The sequence below is a fragment of the Macaca mulatta genome, chromosome 14 (assembly GCF_049350105.2).
Source record: "Macaca mulatta isolate MMU2019108-1 chromosome 14, T2T-MMU8v2.0, whole genome shotgun sequence".
Classification (NCBI taxonomy): domain Eukaryota; kingdom Metazoa; phylum Chordata; class Mammalia; order Primates; family Cercopithecidae; genus Macaca; species Macaca mulatta.
This window is the reverse complement of record NC_133419.1, coordinates 38,326,105-38,347,613: the sequence shown is the minus strand read 5'-3', so window position 1 is coordinate 38,347,613 and position 21,509 is coordinate 38,326,105. Positions and strand designations below refer to the sequence as shown.

The 21,509-nt window shown below is 38.6% G+C and overlaps 1 long non-coding RNA gene across 2 annotated transcripts in view; it reads left to right on the top strand.

The window, feature by feature from the left end:
- LOC106993303 (uncharacterized) overlaps positions 1-21,220 on the top strand; it is a 233,053-nt gene extending 211,833 nt beyond the window's left edge. For both annotated transcript variants that reach the window (XR_001439508.3, XR_013404523.1), the window contains one exon: positions 21,116-21,220. This is a non-coding gene — a long non-coding RNA (uncharacterized LOC106993303). The remainder of the gene's footprint in view (positions 1-21,115) is intronic.
- The last annotated feature ends 289 nt before the right edge of the window (positions 21,221-21,509 follow it).

Genomic DNA, 21,509 nt, shown 5'->3' with positions numbered 1-21,509 from the left:
ATACCTGAATTGACTAAAATTACCTGGAAGTGGCTGGATCAAGTGATCTGTGGCTAGAGGAATGGAGAGTCAGGATAGAAAGTCAGTTATAGGAAAAGGAAAGCAAGTTTTCACATATTTGAAGTTTTAACATGAGCTACATGCTCCACAAAGTGCTTTCAATTTAATTCATTTGGACAAGTATTTGTTCAGAGCCCAATATGATATCTGAAAAGCCATATTCCTATCATGTGTAAAATTTTCTTGCTTTGACTTTGAAATTAAATTGACCAGGGACCCTCTCAATGGTGATTAAGATATCGCTTTTCTAAAGACAGGATCTTCGAGAGAAAACTCTCAAATATTTTCCAGCTATAGGGATAAATATTTCAGGGTTTCTGTGTCATAGTGGTAACATATATCAATACAGTAGGTTGCAACTACAAAGTGTGAAATTGACATTATTATCCCCTTACTAAAGAAAGGAGAAAATGGAGAATAGAAAGTTTAGTAAGTGACTTTCTAAAGACAGTTGCTCTGGGACCCAAACTGTCATTTTTTCTTTAATGTCAAAAGCACTGCCTTTCTGCTCCATCATATCTTTCACTCATGGGTAGTTTATGGACTTAGTTTCACAGGCTCAGAAACTAGATTTTAACAGTTCACTCAGAGACAACTGGGTTCTGGAAAATGGATTTGCTAACCCCACTCACAGAAAACTAACTTCCATTGGGAGGTGGAGAAGAAATCCTTGGTTCCAGAATGACGGACATGTATCTGCTCAGGAAATGCTAGTCATCTGAAAAAAAATGAACTCCTCAGACTATGTTTAGGTTTCTGGACAAAAAAAATCAGAGGCAGTGTGGCAATCTGTGTGAATGTGGCCAATAAGTTTGGAAAATTCTGGTTTTAATTTAAATGAGACTCTTTAACCATAAGATTATTCAGAACTTTTAATATGCTAATGTTACTTCTGTAGGAATAAAGCATTTGTAACTAATATGGTTTGACTGTGTCCCCACCCAAATCTCATCTTGAACTGTAGTTACCATAATCCCCACATGTTGTAGGAGGGACCCAGTGGGAGGTAATTGAATCATGTAGGTAACTGCCTCCATGCTGTTCTTATGATAGTGAGCTCTCAAAAAATCTGACGGGTTTATAAGTGTGAAATTGACATCATCATTCCCGCCTTTCCTCTGCACTTCTTGTTGCTGCCATGTGAAGAAGGACATGTTTACTTCCCCTTCTGCCATGATTGTAAGTTTCCTGAGGCTTCCTCAGCCATGCTGAACTGTGAGTCAATTAAACCTCTTTCCTTTATAAATTATGCAATCTCAGGTATGTCCTTATAGCAGCGTGAGAATGGACTAATACATACATTTCAAAATGCACTCAGCCATAAAAACACCATTTCCATGAACATCTACAAATTCTCATTTTTAAGAAAGAAAAACTTAGAAAAGGAAGTGTTGACTATTTTTAAAGCAGTTATTCCATTAAACTATAGAATCCTGATAAGTTGCTGTTCTCAAAAGCCAAAGGTAAGTGCCTAGAAATTACTGTGACACTCTCTTGAAGAAAGTGGTATGTATTTGTATATTTTTATACCTTGATTCTATTTTATATACCATATCAGCTGTTCTTTTAATTCAATGATCTTTTGTGGACAATATGACCCAGCTAAATGGCTTACCATTTTGTTTACATCAATTGCAATCTCTTCATGCTGATGTTAATAATTGTAACATTAAAAATGGTAAAAAAAAATATATATATATATTGAGAGATTCTATTTCTTGAGTGTTTGTTATTTGCTAAACACCATATCAGGTGTACTTTTTAATGCATTCTTGAGTAGTTACCACTCTTTTCCATTTTACAGAGAGAAACTAAGGCTCAAAGAGGTTAGGTGACTCTCCCAAGATCTCACACAGCTAGGAAGATATAAATTTGAAATTATAATCAAATATATTTGATTTACATACTCTTTTGTTAACTAGGATGATATTCAATCTCTATTTCTCTTGATTACCTTAATTGGACCTGGGAGATGGCCAAATGTTATTGTAAAAGTGGTGGACATACCTATAATTCAAATCTGTCCCTCAAGTTTGGGATAGAGAAGTTTATGAAAATGAAGGTTAAAAGTGTCCATCATGCTGCACAGTGATAGCCAGAATCATTCCCTATAATCATGGAGATAAGGAGCAGAAAAGCGAATGCAGAGATAATGAGTGAATGGCCAAAAGCATGCCTCTATAATTAACCAAGCCTTTTCAACACTTAAGGGACAAGGCAAAAACATAATCAGAGACTGGATGCCCCACAAGAAGAGGCCTTCCTTTGATGGGTCTCATCATCTTCATTAGCTTTCTCATTCTCAAACATTGGAGTGGACCCAAATTTTACAGTGACTATATTTTTTAAACCAAAGTTTGGTACAAGTATTTTGACAAACATTTTTGCTCTTCTTGGTGAATTAATATTTTTGAAGTCTATAAATTTATAAACATTTGGTCACACTAAGCATTGTATTTTATGTATATGTATATATGCATGTATGGACGTATTTTTCACACCACCTTTATAAAAGAATTTAAAGCACCTATTTATTTTTTAATTGCAAGTATTGAAAACAATAAAATTGAATGAAATTGAAATCATCATGTTTCTATACTATTTGTAGTTTCCTATAGCATAATGAACATTATAATGCTCTCTTGTTTCCCAAGCATGTAAAGTTTATCAACTGACTCTTTTCTTTGACATAGTTTGTTGCTTAAAAACAAACCAAAAAATAAGCAAAATACTCAGCCAACCACTTCATTCATTCTTTCAACATTTGTTGATGGTTAACTATGTAATAGTTACTAAGTGGAAGAAAAAGATAAATTTAAAAAAACAGTGCCTTCTCTCAAGTAGCTCATCATTAACTTGCAAAAAAAATAAAAAATAAAAACACAAATAAATAGGTAATTACTTCATAGTAGTGAGTACAGTAATAAAGACTGAACACAAAGAATTGTTAGAGCACATGGGAAAAACAAAACAAAACAGTAAACCTAACCTCAGAAAAAAACTAAGAAGGCTTCTCAGAGAATGTGATATCTGTGGGGGGTAATGAGGGTCTAGCATGCCATTAAGATCAGAAACGGAAGTTCAGTTCCCTGGGTTTAAATAATTTGTGTTGTACATACAAGAAAGAGGTGGACCAGTTACTAAAACCCTACCTCTGTAATCAACACTGTGAAAATAAGAGTATTATGAGGGTTAAGTGAATCAAAATCTATGAAGCACTGAGAACATCATCTGCCCAATTGTAAGCTCTCACCAAGTGTTAATTAATAGATAAGATCATAATGGATAAATAGGATCATCCCAATGGGAAAACACTTTCCAGGGAGAGATTAGCAGGTACAAAGGCCAGGGACATGAACAAATCTGAGACCTTCAGGGACATGCAGGTGATGCAGTTTGTTTAGGACAATAGACATGTGAATGGAAGAAAGACTGGAGAGGAGGGGAAGTGGGGTAGGTGGAGAGCCCAGGATGAATGCTATCTCCCGCCAGAAATGTGGACCCACTAGAGCTAGGTCATAAATTCCTTGAGAGAGAGGATCTGTTGAAGGGTCCTAGTGCTTAATGTCTTAAAAAAAATTCCTCTGAAAATCTAAACCAACCAATTTGACCAAATAGGACATACTTAGCAAATATCACAATCATATGACTATCAGAACTTCTGTAAATGAATAACTTCAATCACATAAGCTGAAGAAAATTGAATATTCCCTTCTCATAGAGTTTTCTTTTTGTCTCTGATAACAATCATTGAGTGCAAGGCCTCTACTATCCCTAAGAAAAAGAAACAACATAGTATTTGGAATATTTCATCTTACACATTTAGATATGATTGCAGCATCAGTAGATTAGTGTCAAAATGTTCTGGGAATATTTACTTAATCCCAGATATTTTAAAAGGATGAATGTATTAGGTTCAGAAATAAGAAGATATCACTGACTTTACAGTTAAGGAAATATGATTAACTATTTTCTTGGTGATGTCTCAATAGTATCTCCATCACCTTTTCTCCTTGCAAAAGTAAAAAATATATGCCCTCATAATCCCCTTTTGAGTGTCTCAAAATGCTAGTATTTCTAGTTAATATGACTCTAGTATAATCACAATTAAATCAAACATTGCCTATAGCTGGTTTTAACTTTATTTCACAAATAATGAAGCCGTGACAAATATGAATAAGCAGACCAGTGTCTCCCTGTACCATGGTAAACAGTATGATAGAACACCATGATAAACACTATGATAGAAATGTTGACAGTATGATAGAAATTCTGACCCTTTCAGTGAGCTATACATGTGACCTATCAATTTGCCTCAATATAAAACAGATAGCTTATCAGTGTCTTGAAAAAATATAGCAGTTGGGCAGAAATGGCTATGGAGATTTTTCCAGATAAATAGCATATATAGTCTATTTGCAAGGATTCAAGAGAATTTGCATGATTCATGAATTATCTTGAGAGCTGGACATTAAACTTTAGATAGAAAAGTCCGGCCGGGCGCGGTGGCTCACGCCTGTAATCCCAGCACTTTGGGAGGCCGAGGCGGGCGGATCACAAGGTCAGGAGATCGAGACCACGGTGAAACCCCGTCTCTACTAAAAATACAAAAAATTAGCCGGGCGCGGTTGTGGGCGCCTGTAGTCCCAGCTACTCGGGAGGCTGAGGCAGGAGAATGGCGTGAACCCGAGAGGCGGAGCTTGCAGTGAGCCGAGATCGCGCCACTGCACTCCAGCCTGGGCGACAGAGCGAGACTCCGTCTCAAAAAAAAAAAAAAAAAAAAAAGAAAAGTCCAACATTCTTTCCCTTTGCAGAGTCTCCATTTCCGGCCAAGGCCTTCTTTATTTTGCCTTGAAGAGGCTTCTAGAGTTCACTTAATGAGGACCACTTCCAATGGAGTGATACAGAATCCCTGTCATGATGTGTGAGATCACATTGGAATAGGATCAGGAAAGACATAAACAATCTGGCCTCCAGGCAGCAATGTAAAACTCCTATACCCTTGGCAGTGTCTACTTGTGAATCAAGCCCTCCCGTGTATGGCTAACAAAAGGCCAGAACCTTTCATTTCTTGTGGAAATGGAAAACCAGTGCTTCCAGTGTTTGCCTTCAAATGCAGTCTGGAACTGGGAGAGGATCTCATGCATAAGGCAGTCTTTTCAGCAGTAAAACATTTGGAGAAATGTCAGGGTGGAAACTGTTTCCAGCTCAAACTACACTTAAATGCTTGTGGTTAAATCATAGATTCAGAAAATTTTGCTTCAAAATGTATAGGCTTGGCTGAAATGGTATGAGCTAAGTTTCTCTCTTTTCTTCCTTTCAAGTTTTTCTATGCTCCTATTGTTCCATTATTTTAAAATTTCTTTTTATCTTCTCCCTCCTTTTTTTTGGTCTTCGTTTTTCTCTTTATTTTTTATCTTGTATTCCTTCAATCACTTTTCTCTTCCTTCCTTCATTCTTTTCTTCTCATTATTTTTTCTTTTCTTCATTTATTTCTTCCCTACTTTCCTTCCCTCATATTTAGCAAGTTTAATTGTTGGTAAAATGAAGTTAAAGTCACCAACAGAAAATTTTTATTTAATTGTAATTACACTAGATCTTCATTATCTAGAAAATCTTAAAATTTCAGAATAATCAAAAAAATTTTGGAGAGTATATATTCTTCACTTGCAAGTGGTAAATGGGATGAATATGCCACTGAGACATGAGAAATAGAGAACGAAGTTGTGCATGCTTCCTTAAATATAGTCAGCAATTTTTTCTTCCTCTCTTCCTTTCTGCCTTTCTGACCTCCTGTATTCCTGCCTTCCTTTTTCTTTCCTTTCTTCCTTCCTTCCTCCTTTAGTTTTTTCCTACTATTATTCTCACATTTTTCTCACTATACTTATTCCTCAAGATGAGTATATCAGTTACTACCACCACATGCTATAGATTAGAAAATTAAAATGCTGAGGGATTATTTATCAAGAATTACTAACAAAGTGGCATAAATTTTTAGCTCTACTTACCTCTTTCATGTGAAAATGGATTAACAAACATTTATATCCCTTCAACACCACCCAGGTGATAGTTACCCAAATTATTCCAACACCTAAGACAAGCAATAGCCTACTATTTGAACAAAAATAATAGTGGAATAATTCCAAAATAACCCCATCATGAAACATAGTTATGCATTCACGAAGTAATTTAAATGTTTACCGGGAGCTTGCTTATATGTGTGCTAGGCATTATGGATACAACACTGGACCAAATGAATTCACATCTAGTTAGGGAATTACAGTTCCAAAGTAAGATTTTTAAATGGAGAAAAATTATGTCATATTGCCAAAAAACATAATCTTTGCAATCAGGCATACCTAGACTCCAATCCTGATTTGGCCTCAAAACGGTTATGTGATTTCAGACAATTACTTAATATCTCTATGTCTTAAGTTCTTAATTCATAAAATAGCAATAATTATTACCATCACAATGGTTATAATTGTGAAAGTAATGTGTTAATCACAGTGCCTGGCAGTGCTGATTCTATTAGGTGAAAAATATATGCAGAACTGAATTGTGGGAATGGTTCCACAATTCTGTAAATCTATTTTACATCACACACTTAAACAATGGATAAATTTTATAATATATAAATTATACCTCAAAAAGGTTTGAAAAGAGATTTATGTATAATGATATGGAAGTTCAAAAGAAAAAAATACTTCTCCAAAAGGAAAAAGGATAGAGGAAAGAAAGGCAAGTAGAGGAAGTATCAAGAGATTCTTAAGAAAGGGTAAGAGCTCTGCAAGCAGCCATGAAGTCACCAGGTGGAGGGAAGGATTTTGGTCAAAACCTAGGAATTAAAGTTTCTGGTGGTGAGTCTTGAATATTTTCCAAAATTTCAGATATAATCCATGAGATAGTGAAAAATTTAAATGTTTCCAAGCCAAATGTGAAAAAAATAGACCTGTGTTTTATTAATATGGACAAGAAGACCAGTTAGAAACAGTTAGAAATCTACAGCTAAGTCACATCAGAAGAAATAAGGACCACAGGAACAGAGGGAGCAGCAAACGGATTAGATATAAGAGATCACAATGTGTAGGGAGGATGAAATTGTTGGAACGTGTTGACTAACTAGAGGAATGCAGAAGAAAGAAAACTCAAAATGACTCAGGTTTTGAGCTTGGATGTTAAATTTTAAGTAGACTGAATTTGAATTAATGATGGCACATATGGATGGGTATTCAGTAGGGATGTTTAGTACGTTGATAAATTATGAGTCTAAACCTCTGGAGCCAGGGATGATAACTCACTTGAAAAATAGTGTTAGTTGAGCTCTGAGCTGCAAATTAGACCTTAAGTTTGTATTGTGTGTGTATTAGTCCGTTTTCACGCGGCTGTTATATAAAGACATACCTGAGACTGGGCAATTTACAAATGAAAGAGATTTAATGGAGAACTCACAGTTCCACGTGGCTGGGGAAGCCTCACAATCATGGTGGAAGGCAAGGAGGAACAAGTCACATCTTATGTAGATGGTGGCAGGTAAAGAGAGAGCTTGTATAGGGAAACTCCCATTTTTAAAACCATCAGATCTCATGAGACAGCACGGGAAAGACCCACCCCATGATTCAATTACCTCCCACCAGGTCCCTCCCATAACATGTGGGAATTCAAGATGAGATTTGGGTGGGAGCATAGGCAAACCATGTCATTCCACCCCTGACTCCTCCCAAATCTCAAGTCCTCATATTTCAAAACCAGTCATGTCTTCCCAACATTTCAACATTTACTCAAAAGTAGAATCCAAAGTCTCATCTGAGACAAGACAAGTACCTTCTGCCTATGAGGCTGTAAAATCAAAAGCAAGTTAGTTACTTCCTAGATACAGTGGGGTTACAGGCATTGGGTAAATACAGCCATTACAAATGGGAGAAATTGGCCAAAACAAAGAAGCTACAGGCCCCATGCAAGTCTGAAATCCAGTGGGACAGTTAAATCTTAAAGCTCCAAATCTCTTTTGACTCCATGTCTCACATCCAGGTCATGCTGGTGTAAGAAGTGGGTTCCCATGGTCTTAGACAGCTCTGCCCCTGTGACTTTCCAGGGTACAGCCTCACTGCCCCCTGTTTTCATGGGCTGGTGTTGAGTGTCTGTGGCTTTTCCAGGCACCCAGTGCAAGCTGTCAGTGCATCTACCATTCTGAGGTCTGGAGGATGGTGGCCCTCTTCTCACAGGTCCATTAGGTGGTGCCCCAGTAGGGAGTCTATGTGGGTGCTCAGACCCCACATTTCCCTTCCTCACTGCCCTAGCAGAGGTTTTTCATGAGAGCCCTGCCCATGCAGCAAATTTCTGCTTGTACATCCAGGTGTTTCCATACATCCTCTGAAATCTAGACAGAGGTTCCCAAACCCCAATTCTTGACTTCTGTGCACTCACAGACTCAACACTACATGGAAACTGCTGAGGCTTTAGGCCTGCACCCTCTGAAGCCACGGCCCAAGCTCTATGTTGGTACCTTTCAGCCATGGCTAGAGCAGCTGGGATGCAAGTCATCAGGTGCATAGGCTGCACACAGCACGAGGACCCTTGGCCCAGCCCACAAAACCACTTTTTCCTCCTAGGCCTCGGGGCCTGTGATGGGAGAGCTTGCTGTGATAACCTCTGACATGCCCTTGAGACACTTACCCCATTGTCTTGGGGATTAACATTTGGCTTCTCATTACTTATGCAAATTTCTGCAGTCAGCTTGGATTTGTCCTCAGAAAATGGGATTTTCTTTTCTATCACATTGTCAGGCTGCAACTTTTCTGAACTTTTATGCTCTGTTATCTTTTTAAAACTGAATGCCTTTAACAGCACCTGAGTCACCTATTGAATGCTTTGCTGCTTAGAAATTTCTTCTGCCAGATACCCTAAATCATCTCTCTCAAGTTCAAAGTCCCACAAATCTCTAGAGGAGAGTCAAAATGCCACCAGTCTTTTTACTAAAACATAGCAAGAGTCACCTTTGCTCCAGTTCCCAAAAAGTTCTTCATCTCCATCTGAGACCACCTAAGCCTGGATTTAATTGTCCATATCGCTATCAGCATTTTGTTCAAAACCATTCAACAAGTCTCTAGGAAGTTCCAGACTTTCCCACATTTTCCTGTCTTCTTCTGAGTCCTCCAAACTGTTCCAACCTCTGCTTGTTTCCCAGCTTCAAAGTCACTTCTACATTTTCTGGTATATTTTCAGCAATACTCCACTCTACTGGTACCAATTTACTGTATTAGTCTGTTTTCATATTGCTGATAAAAACATAACTTACACTGAGCAATTTACAAAGAAAAGAGGTTTAATGGAGAACTCACAGTTCCATGTGGGTGGGGAAGCCTCACAATCATGGCAGAAGGTAAGGAGGAGCTAGTTACATCTTATGTGGATGGCAGCAGGCAAAGAGAGAGCTTGTGTAGGGAAACTCCCACTTTTTAAAACCATCAGATCTCATAAGACTTATTTACTATCATGAGAACATCACAGGAAAGACCCACCCAATGATTCAATTACCTCCCAACAGGTCCCCTCCACAACACGTGGAAATTCAATATGAGATTTGGGTGGGGACACAGCTAAACCACATCAGTGTGTCTAACCTGTTAATCCCCTCGCCTGAGGTTCTTGTGTGATCTCTCTGTAACTCAAACTGCTCATGTGAGAATTAATCTTTTTCTGAGGTGGACATCTGAGGTTTACATCAAATTCTCAAAGAAGGCCAGGACCCCCAAAAGGCTAAGAATCATTAGTGTAACCAATCAATGCCAGTCAAATGAGAAAAATACAGGGATTGTTTTAACTTTTCATTGTCTTCTTCTATCCAAAGGTCTGGCTCAGATGAATTCATAGAGACACACCCTTTGGTCTCCATTTTTGGTTCATGACACCATTTTCTATTTCCATTTTTACATTTTGGCTTCACTCTCATGTTCCAGGTTCCAGATAATTTGGTCATGGTCTGGCTCCTCTCCAAAGAGAAATACATTTTTTAAATGCTCTGCTTGTTCATGTTTGATTATAAAGAATTGTTCTTGAAAACATTTCTGAGCTGGAACATTTCTGTTGATTGCACCGGCACATCGAAGACCAGTTTTCTAGGGTAAAGTATGCATGAGAAATACAAGATGTCATATGAAGAAGACAGATGGAAAGTTTTTTTAAAAAAATTATATCCAGACAGTCATTATTCTGTGTCATTAACATAGTCTTGGAAGGCAAGTTAGTGAAGAAAATTTGAGAACACATTGTTTTACCAACAAGGAAGTCTAAATAGAATAGTTGCAAAATAGCTCATATGCTTTTGTTGACACGGCTCATTTTTCTTTATTGCTTAGTTTTGCTTTTTCTTTGAGAAGATATAAAACCTAGTATGTTGCTGTGTGTAAAAGTCTTTTAACTAGGCTGCATGGTACAAAGCATGGTTCAGTGAAGGCAGCACAGATGTTGGGGTAGAGAAGCACACCCAGTTTTATTGCTTTTTTTAGCAACTTCTCTGTTCTGTGCCTGGAAACCCTAAGATTAATGCCAGCTGTAAGAACTCAGCCTCCCAAGTGGTTGGGTGAAAGAAGATATCTCCTTCCTGAACAGACCTGAAAAAATCAGGGAGACATCTCTCCTGGAAAACCAGGAAGGCTCAGACTTATTCCATGAGCTTAAGAGCCCACTGTCACTGTCTCTATTAGGAATAAGTAAAGGTGATAAAAATCAGTCAAATGGCTTCAGATGCTTCATAAGATGGTACCATAGATCTGCTGGATTTGAGCCCCCAATTCCTGAAGTTTAGATTTTAGGTAATTACTGATGCTTATCTGCTGTGTGAAGTGCTTGTTTTCTCAAATTCATTTTGATGGCTGAATATTTCCAAGCAGAAAATAGGCACCAAATGTTCCCATGTGGCAATAAGGCCCTGTGTATTTTATCCAAAAAGTAATGTTGAGTCATGTGTAACAAATACTCATACTTGAACCTGGTAAGTATCCTGCAGTTTGAGAATTTTGTGATTTTAGACATCCACCCTTCATGAAGCATATTCAGGAGGGACCTCACCTTCACATTCCAATATTTTCTATCCACCAATCTTAGTTCTGCCCTATGAAAGCACACACAATAAACTTAATCCTGTGGCTACAAGGCAGGCCTTCCGATAAATTTAGACAGCTATCATGCCAGCACTAAGCCCTTTCTTCCCTGAGTAAATGCCTCCAGAGTGCTGAACCAGTCCTTGCATAGCCTGCTTTCCAAGTCACTCACTGCTATGGACTAAATGTCTGTGTCTCCCCCAAATCTCTTTGTTGAAGTCCTAATCCTCAATGTGATGGCATTTAGAGATGGGGCCTTATGAGATAATTAAGTTTAGGTGGACTCAGGGAGGCATAGCCCTGTGATGAGATTAGTGCCCTTAGAAGATGAAGAGATCAGAACTCGCTCTCTGTGTGCAGGCACCATGGAAAGGCCATGTGAGAACGGGACCGTCACCAAAAACCCAACCATGTTGGCACCCTGATCTCAGACTTTCAGCTTCCTAAACTATGAGAAATAAGTCTTTTGGTTTAAGCCATCCAGTCTAAAATATTTGTTATTATAGCCTAAGCTGACCAAGATACCAACCTTGTCCCTCTTCTCTGAATGTGCTCCAGGTTATTCCTATTTCTCCGAAGCTAGTATCAGCTAGAACTAAATATAACATGTTATCAATCCAGGGGACTGCCTCACCCCATATCTTCGAGGTTATGATTCTGCTTATGTGGCTTAAGCCTATATTCTGCCATACTTGAATAAACCTTCTTCTCTTTCCTTGGTTCTCTCATTTTAAAAGATTATCTTTCCATGAATGTGGATGAGAGTTGACTGCTATGTAGTTACTAAATGCTGAGTATAAAGTATACCCTATGATAACACATATATAATATATAATTTATTATATAAATATATGAGAGCTATGTAACATAAATATTATAACATATATAATATAATGAAAAGAAGTAAGGTGCTTCCCTGCCTGAGAGACTTAGAGGCTAGTCTGAGACACAAAGTTGGCTATTTCCAAAGTCAGAGGAATAAGGCAGCTCATAGAGGGGAGATTCTGTAATATACTAAGGTAAGGAGGCATCATTCTAGAGAGAAAATGGCACTTGGCAATAGAATTTCTAGCTAAAAAGAAGTCTAACAATTCATTCATTCCACAAATGTTTATTTTTACACTTATTACATTCCAGGAACTAAAAGGAACATTAATTTAATTAGGACTCAGAGAATGTCCTCATGTAATCTATTTTCTAGAAGCATCAAGGAATCCCCAAGTGCTCATATGCTTTTCTAAACAGGCCTTCTGGAAAGCAGATGAGAGTGCCAAAATCAGTTAACACTTCCTTTGCAGTAGTCCACTGAGAAGAAAAAAGACACATGAGAACTTTGCATCCACATCTGTGCCCAATTATGACTGATTTTCACTCTGCTCAGATGCATTTAATATGGATACCCTGTTGGCTTATGTGACTGAGTCATTGGCATTAGACCTGAAGAAAATAAAAGACACTGGTCACTCACAGGATGGTGATTATGCCTGGGCTCATCATGAAAGAACCCACCCATTGCAGGGATCTGTGCATGGTCTGCTCCTCATGGTCACCCTCAGAGACAAGAAACTAAGTCCAAATATAGAAAAAGTCCACCATGGATCTATTAGAATATAACAGAACTGAGAAAGGTTTCAGAAAATATCTAGTGCCAAAAAGATCAATAGCTTTCTTTTGTTTTAATCTCATGTACATTCTTGGCATTGAAAGTACTCCAAAGAACAGAAGTGGCTTCTTGTAGCATCGTGTTGAGATGAAGTCTGACCCTGCAGACAGATTAAATGAAATGTTTTGTAATTGATTAATTATGACTGCCTTTGGCATAGAAGGAATAAGTTGGGAAAGTAGTGTCACCTATTTGCAATTTAGTTTAATGCCTTCATTATACAAATGGAAAAACTAGGACCAGAGAGACAATATCTTCCCCAAGGTCACACAGCTGGTGCAACCTATTACCAACACTGGGATCAATAGGTCCTTTTGTCTTCCTACATATCTTCCTTTTTAATTTCAACCTTTGCTTCAGAAAAGTTAATCCTAGACCCCAAGTCAGATGATCTTGAATTTGGTCCTGGCTTTGTTAACTAAAAAGATGAGCAACCTATTAGAATTTCTTACAGTAGTAAATCCTAGAAGAGACCATAAAGATAGCCCAATCAATGCACTCATTCTGTAGGTGAGAAAATGGGTCCAGAGAGGTTTCCACGAATTAGTAGAACAGCTAGGATTAGAACATATTTCCAAAGTCTTGTCCCTGATACTCCTTCACAGTGTTCTTTCTTATTTGTAAAATCTATTTATTAAATAAGCATTCACTGGGTACCTGGTATGTGACATGCATTGGGCCATTGTCAGGGGTGGGGGAGATATAAAGGTAAATTCATGGTTTAATAGGGGAACTGGTTGTTCAAATACTTTTCTTACAGTTTGATGAGTACCAGAAAAAGGTTTGTGTAAAGGTGTAAAGTGTCACATAAAGAGAGGGAAGAAGCACTCAACTCTTCCTGAGTCATGACAACATTCACAAATAAGGTGAATGTTTTGATGAGTCTTAAAGTATAAATAGGAGTTTCATAAGAATACAGAGTGGGCCAGGGCATTCCAGATGAATGATACCATATGAGAAAAGGCACAGAAATTTGAAGAGGCATGACATAGCTTAACAACCACAAGTCATCTGGAAACTAAAGAAAGGTAGACAAGATCTTGTGCATGACACTAAAGGATTCAGACTTGACCTAGGAAGGCAGTGATGAGTGATTAACATATCAGATAAAGGAGAGGGGAAGGATCAATTCCTTGTTTTGGAAAGATAATAATATTGTGAACAGAAGAATCAGAAGTTTAGGAGAACAGCTAGGAAAAAATTGCTGGGGACTATATGAGAGAAAATGGCAGCCTCGGTAAAATAGTAATGCTGTAGGAGTGTGTAGAGAACTGACTCCGAGACCATTGCAGAGTTATAATCAATGACCTTGATTTATGTTGGATATAAGAGTTAAGGGAGAGAAAATAACCAAGAAATGAAAATAATGCATTCTGCTTATCTTATAGCATAATAGAAATGAAATAAGGTTGTGGATAAGACAGTACTTGGAGACAAAAACAACACACAAACTCTTTAATATGTAAGGCATTTTATTATCACAAGATCGTATTACCAAATACTATGTTGCTTTGCTCTCTGGCACGAAGACATGGGTCAAATGTATTTTGAACAAAGAAACATGACAAAAGGAAAAGTGCAATGTATGGCGTTGGATTTATCCATTTGCACCTCCAATAGGCATTGGCAACATTTTGGATTAGGCTTTGCAAAGTGGGAGAAACAGAGAGATGAACCAACCACACTCTCTGTGGAAGCATCAAAGGTTATTGTTTATATTTGCTTTAATAAACTTACCTATTTCAGTAAAGAAGCACCCTCTCAGAGTTTCTCCAACCAAATTGTATAATAGACTTTTAACGAGAACTATCTTAGGTGAATGGCAGAAGATGTTTAAATGTGTGAATCTGGTTTAGCTACTCTACCAATAAGCTGCCAAATTGAGCTTTTTGGTAATTATCAGAACATCTGTAATAGGATTAGTGTGTCAGAAACAGCTGCTGCTTTCTTGGTAGGAGAGGGAGGTGGGGAATTGGACATGGACTTCACTTTAGCCCAGATGTTTCCCATTTGGAGAAAGGATAAAGGATAGACACTGAGTCAGTGAGAAAGCATCAAGACAAAAGTGAAAAAGGACATGATTTCAAATCACACTGGCCCTAAGTTGACTCAAGTGCATACCATGGGCATGTGGTGAGCAAAGCTTCCCTGCTCTCCACAGTCCTGGGAGCCAGCCTTGTTTGCCAAAAAATGTCCTAGTAAAAATATTTATATGAAAACAACACAAAGGCAGTGTTAAGAGCACTGCTGACCCCTTACAGTTTGACCTCATCTTTCCACCGCAATAAGAACTTGGAAAATCTCCCTCTCTGTGTGAATGATGCAAGACTCTTGGTTACACTAGGTGGTTGAGCACTTCCTTCTGGCTATGAGCCTTCAAAGACTGGGAGGAGAATGTGGGAAGCTCCAGTGAATTACAGGAATACTTCCATGAAACAGGCTGCTTCTGCTGAGAAAGGTTGTACAAGTTACTACAAAATTCAAACTCTAGCTCTCTACTTGTAGGGTAATCTGGCTGAATCCAGCCATGTATTCAAGTAATCAATGGACAAATATTTATTGAGCACATACAATATACAAGGCAATGTGTCAAATGCAAGGACAGCATGGAACAGGACAGAAAAATTTCCTGCCCTTATTTGTCCTCACGGTCCAGGGAAAATATGATTGCTCAAGTAAGAATTTAAATTGCAGTTGTCATAAATATTGCAAAAGACAGCTGACCAATGGATTTAGTCGTGTCGTAGTTGTTACAGCTTTAGGCTGTTCTGCATGTGTGCAAAGTGTTGGTCATTATGTTGCAGAATCCAGTAAAACCAGCATGTAATAAAAATGAGCCTTCAACTCCCATTTTTTAAATTAGAACATTATCTTAGGCCCTACGGCTTTGGTACTACCTGTGACAATTTTCTGCCTTCCCTTCTTCCAAAATCTACTCAGCTTCTGACTCATTAGTTCCCATTCTGTGTGCTTTTGTTTTTACTGATGAGAATTCTGTTTTTGCATCCATCATGCACAATGAAACACCCTTCTAGGAGAAGATTAGACAAGGACGACTTCGCTTAACTAATGGTCAGTCAAAGGACAGAGATAGACTCAGAGGGGGCCTTTAGGGATAGGGCTGAGCAAAGCCTTTGGCCAATTACGAAGGCAAGCCTTCTCTTTGATGGCCTGCACCTCCTCGGTAGGCAGTGATTCTTCCTGTTCCTTTTCTTTCTTTCTTTCTTTGCTTAGAACAACCTTTTTCCTTATCTCTAGCTTTCAAAATCATATTAGTTCTTCAAATATCACCTTAATTGTCACCCTTTCTGTGGGATTTTCCTGCCTCCCACCTGCCTGATAGGCAGCTCCTTTAAACTCCCTTAGTACCTTGTAGGTCTCTTGGGATATCAGAGCCTGTCTTATTTTATTTTGCTGATATTTTATTTTGCTTCTAACTAAAAGGAAACTATGTCTTATTCATCTCTGTATTCTATGCAGCCAGTGGTACAAAACTTTACATACAGTATGTACTTAATTAGAATACTTTAATATAGATCTTCAAGTTAAAGTAAGCTTATTTTTGAATCTTGACACTGCCTTTTACAAAGAGACAATTCACTTATCTCTGGACCTGCTTATTCATCTCATTAAAAAGTAGAATAACAACAGTGACTTCACAGGGTTGCTAGGAGCAGCAAATGATGTGTCATATGGAAATCCCTAGCCTAGAATATGGCTCACTGGGGAATTCAATAAGTATTTGTTACCTTTTCTTCTCAATATCATTTACTGAATTAAAAATGAATTGAAACTAAGAAAACTGAGTTTGAAAGATATTGAATAACCCACATTTTCCAAAATTTTATAATTCCATTGTTTAGAGCAAGTGTCTGTAGCCAAAACCTATAGACCAAATCTGGTCAAACACTTGTTTTTGCAAATTTAGTTTATTGAAACACACCGTGCATATTAATTTACATATTTGCTATGAATTCTTTCACATTACACCTATAAAGTTCAATAGCTGCAACAGAGATCATATGGCTATGGCTGGCAATGCCTAAAATACTTAATCCCTTAATCCCTAGCCTTTTGCAAGAAAAATTTGCCAATCCATGGTTTCTAGTTAAGTTGGGGTTCTTTTTCCAGAAAACTTCTATGAATATTCAAACATACTATCTCCCATAGGAGATGTGTCAAGTCTCTTGCACTTGTTGGCATATTATTTAGATCAGATTACCAGATGAGATTTGAAAGCGAAGAGTAAGAATTAAGGGAGAAACTCTGGCGGCGGCAATAAAAGAAGGGAAGTACTGGGCCAAAGACGATGACTCATAAAATAGAGAAATAAGCTTTGCTTTGTGAGTAGGAGAGTGAAGAGCTGATAATCCGCCATGAAAGCAATGGTTGGTGAACCCAAAGAAATGAAATCTGAGTAAGAGGAAGAGCATTGGCAATAGTAATACCAGTTACCCATCTTTACCAGAGTTCCCAAGAACACAGAGATTGAGACAAATGTTATATGCTAACTCCCCCCAAATTATTGAGACTGAAATCCCTGAAAACAGAAGTAAAATAAAGGGAGGAATGAGTCATGGAAAGGAGAGTCATTTCAATAGCATGTTCATAGCAAACACTGCTGAATGCTGAGTCCCATGGGGCATCTTCAGAGAACTGCCTGAAACTACTGCACTCTAGAGCTGTCAGGGAGCAAAAAGAAAGCCCAGCTCTGAGCTCCTGTTAGTCAAAGTGTTCACAGGATATTGAGTTCACCTCATCTCAGAATTGCAGCTTCTCACCTGGGGAAGCCAGAACCTGAGGCAGTGGCAGTGACACCCACAGCACAAGTCACGGCATGAGGGGTGAGCCCATAGGTGCCCGTGAGCCTCATCTGCAGCCTGCAACTGCCAGTCTTGCTGACCTGGCTGAGTAAACCAAGGCACCAATGTGGGCACCTCTCAAGGTCTGTTGACCCAGGGGCAACAGGGAAGCACTGACATGGGAAGTCCAAAGTGAGGCAAGCCACTGCCATGTCATGAAAGCCAGCACCACAAGGCAGTGAGAAACTTCCTCACAGTGTGGCTGTTTGGCCAAGTAATAGAGTACCAAAAAGACACAGCCCCCATCATGGAGAGCTGCCATGTGCATTAACCAAAATCCAAACATCCCTTCTGTGGCCTGCAGGAAAACATTTGACATTGGGCAATCTTCATAGAGAGTCATCAGCCACATGGACAAATACTCACAGAATCTGCAGAGGCTCTTAAACTAAGTCCAGCACACTACAGCTTATTAAGCACCTGCTATAGCTAGGCTATCTTCAGACATATATCTATTTTTAATTTTCAGGAGACCACCATGAGGGCGAAACACTAGTCTGCACTTTACATATGAGTAAACCCAGGCCCGGAGTGGTTATGTAACTTGTTCAGATATTTTCACATATTTGGGGCATATGGAAAAGAGACCAAATCCATCTTAGGTGGCCCCAAGGAACGGAACTGAGGCCAATGGGTAGAAATTACTAGAAACCAGTACTTAGAATAGGTACTTTCTAAGAGTCTGAGCCAGTTTTCCAACAATGCTACATACAATCATGAAAGAAAGTAAGGTGCCCACGGATGGCACTAATGAGTACATTGTGGATGTCTCTGGGAGAAAGGCAGGATTCTTTGGTCTGGTGAAGATTGAACTAGATGAAGCCAGAATTCTTCCAGGATCAATACCAACACACTTTTACTGATGTCATTTTAACATCAATGCAGGAAAGAAAAGGTACTTATAAAATAATGATAATATCCATCAGTATTCAGCTTTTAATATTACCAAACACTCAGCAAATAGCTATGTATATATATATAATTTAGTCTTCATAACAACTATGAGTTAATTAATATCATTATCATCAATTCACAAAAGAGAAAACTGAGACTGGCAGAGGTAAATCACAGAAACTTGCCCAATGTTCCCAGCTAGTAAATGTCAATAATTGACTTCCTGCTAAAGCCAATGCTTCGCTCTGCTGCTTCAAATATTCTGCATTTGCTTGTTGTTGTGAACTCAAAATGTTGGATCCTGAACACCTCTGAAAGAAAAGTCTTGTGTAAAGACACTAGATGGGTCATTTTGGTAGATAAAGCTGCGTTTCAAACAGCTTTAACATTTTTTTCTGTCCACGTTCTCTGAAAATCTTTTCCCCATGAATCCTTTATTTTTCCATTGCATTAAAACACCTCCCAGACTGTTTGCTGCCATTCAAAATGTTTTGAAAAGCATTTTTGCAGATTTATTCCAATGAAAAACCAACAAAATCATCAAAAGACAGATTGTTCCCCCCCTCTCCCGTCCACCAGAGTAAAAATCACATTGAAGAACAACAAGGCAATTGAAATAAGAAAAAATAGCACTGGGAGTAAGACGTTAGTTCAACAAAGGGCTCATGACTGGTAATAATTTTAGGTGATTCAGGCATAGTCAAGTCTGCAGAAAATAAAAATAAAAAAGGAGAAAAACTTCAGCATTCTGCAGCCTCTGGCACCAAAAAGCCAGTGACAAGATAGCCTAAAACTGCATCCATGGAAAATCACAGCTGCAGCAAACCACAGGCTGACGGCTAAAAGCTACCGCTGCGTTGTTTCCAATCTCCGCCTGAGACAGCACACATTTATCAGTGGTCTGTAATGCCTCGCAGCAAAAAATCTTTAACTGCTTAAACTATATTTTAATTTTGAAAAGACACATCTTGCTGGAATTTATTTTTCTTATTTTTCCACCATAACAGAAATGTTTCGCCTTGAGTTATAATCTAACACTTTCCTCTCTTTGGGGTTGAGAGTGTAGGCTCTGGAATCAGACTGCTATGGTTTCTAATGTTGGTTCAAATACCTGATTTAGAGATGTGACCCTTAGACAAGTTACTTCACCATCCTAAATCTCCATTTTCTCATCTGTAAGTAGGGATGACAGTAGCTCATTCCTTATACAGCTGTTACTTGGAGTAAATGAAATGATGTATGCTAAGTGTTTGAAACAGATCCCAGCACATAGTAAATTTTCTTTAAAAAATTAGCAGTGACTATCATTTTTCATCCCTTTCTGTCCGTGTGAAAGAAAGAGGTTATTTTTCTAAGGAAGTCAAAATCTGACGATAGACCACGTATCAAACTGTTGAGGGCCAAACTTGTAAATAAAGTTATATAAGTTTCAGAAAAAGTTAGTTTTCCACCCCACCTTCCTGTGCCCATCATCTCTTCCAACTTGTCCTTTTAAGATACTCAAAATTTCCACGTGCCTCAGATTCCAGTCCAAGATACATGCCCTCTGGGTGGGATACTCCCATGAATGTTTTCTCCAGAGATAGCTCAACTTCTACTTCTTGCTCTGCCTCCCAGGATAAAGCACCCTTCCTTGACCTGCAACTGTAATTCCTCTTTCTATACAAGGTTCTCATTCTCAAGATAATACCTAGCTAACAGGAATATGAGAAGATTCAATGTGATCAATGAGATGATACATGTAAATTTCTTAGAGTAGTTGCTGGCACATAGTAAGACTAAGTGTCAGTTATTAATGTCTAATATTAATACTCCTCCTTTCCCGTTGACAAAAACAAAACTCCTTTATCTGTGTGGCCTCATGGCCCTTCTACTTACTCTCTGGTATATCAGTAGGTTATCCTGCTCATGCAGCACATGACTTTTTTTTTTTTTTTTTTTTGAGATGGAGTCTTGCTCTGTCGCCCAGGCTGGAGTACAGTGGCACGATCTCGGCTCACTGCAAGCTCTGCCTCCCAGGTTCATGCCATTCTCCTGCCTCAGCCTCCCGAGTAGCTGGGACTACAGGCACCCACCACCACATCCCGCTAATTTTTTGTATTTTTTAGTAGAGACAAGGTTTCACCGTGTTAGCCAGGATGGTCTGGATCTCCTGACCTCGTGATCCACCTGCCTTGGCCTCCCAAAGTGCTGGGATTACAGGCGTGAGCCACCGCGCCTGGCCAGTATGTGACATTTTAAACAACTCCAATTCTTGGACCACAAAAGGATGAATGACTAATGGTGAGCACTGGGAATCTGACCATTACAGCCTCCTCTTGAAGTCAGGTGTGACTCTTGCCCCAATTTATTCGATATCTTGTCTGTATCTGTATATCCCCCATCACAGCTCTTCTTATACCTAATTGCTTTTGTACGTTCCATGTCTCTCTCTCTCCTAATGGATTATATGCTTCTTAAGGGAAAAACACTAATCTTATTTATCTCCTTTTTTCCAGAACCTCAAAAAGTAGGTATAATATGCTTATTTTTAGATAGAAGAACTCCTTGGGACCAAGTTTAAATCCTGGTACAAAGACAGTTATGTCTGGAGTCTATAATGGAACCAAGTCATACCCCTTACAAGTTCCAAATTCAGGTATGTTATATATATGGGCACAATTTAAGCAGTTGAACCTGCTTTGCTTTAAAACCTGACACGCTACTGGTATACTACTTTGCTTCTAACCAAATAACTACTGCAGTTCTATCTTAATGGGGCCATTTAACAGAAAATGCAGAGACTATCATAGAAGTCTGTGATTGCCTGTGGCATTTGCCTTTCTCACCCTTGGCTAGGCCTCTAGTCAAGCTGTTCACCATGATGCAGGATCTACTGGCAGCCCTTGAGCCTGGTTGCTTAGTATATTAAGCAATATACTAATGATT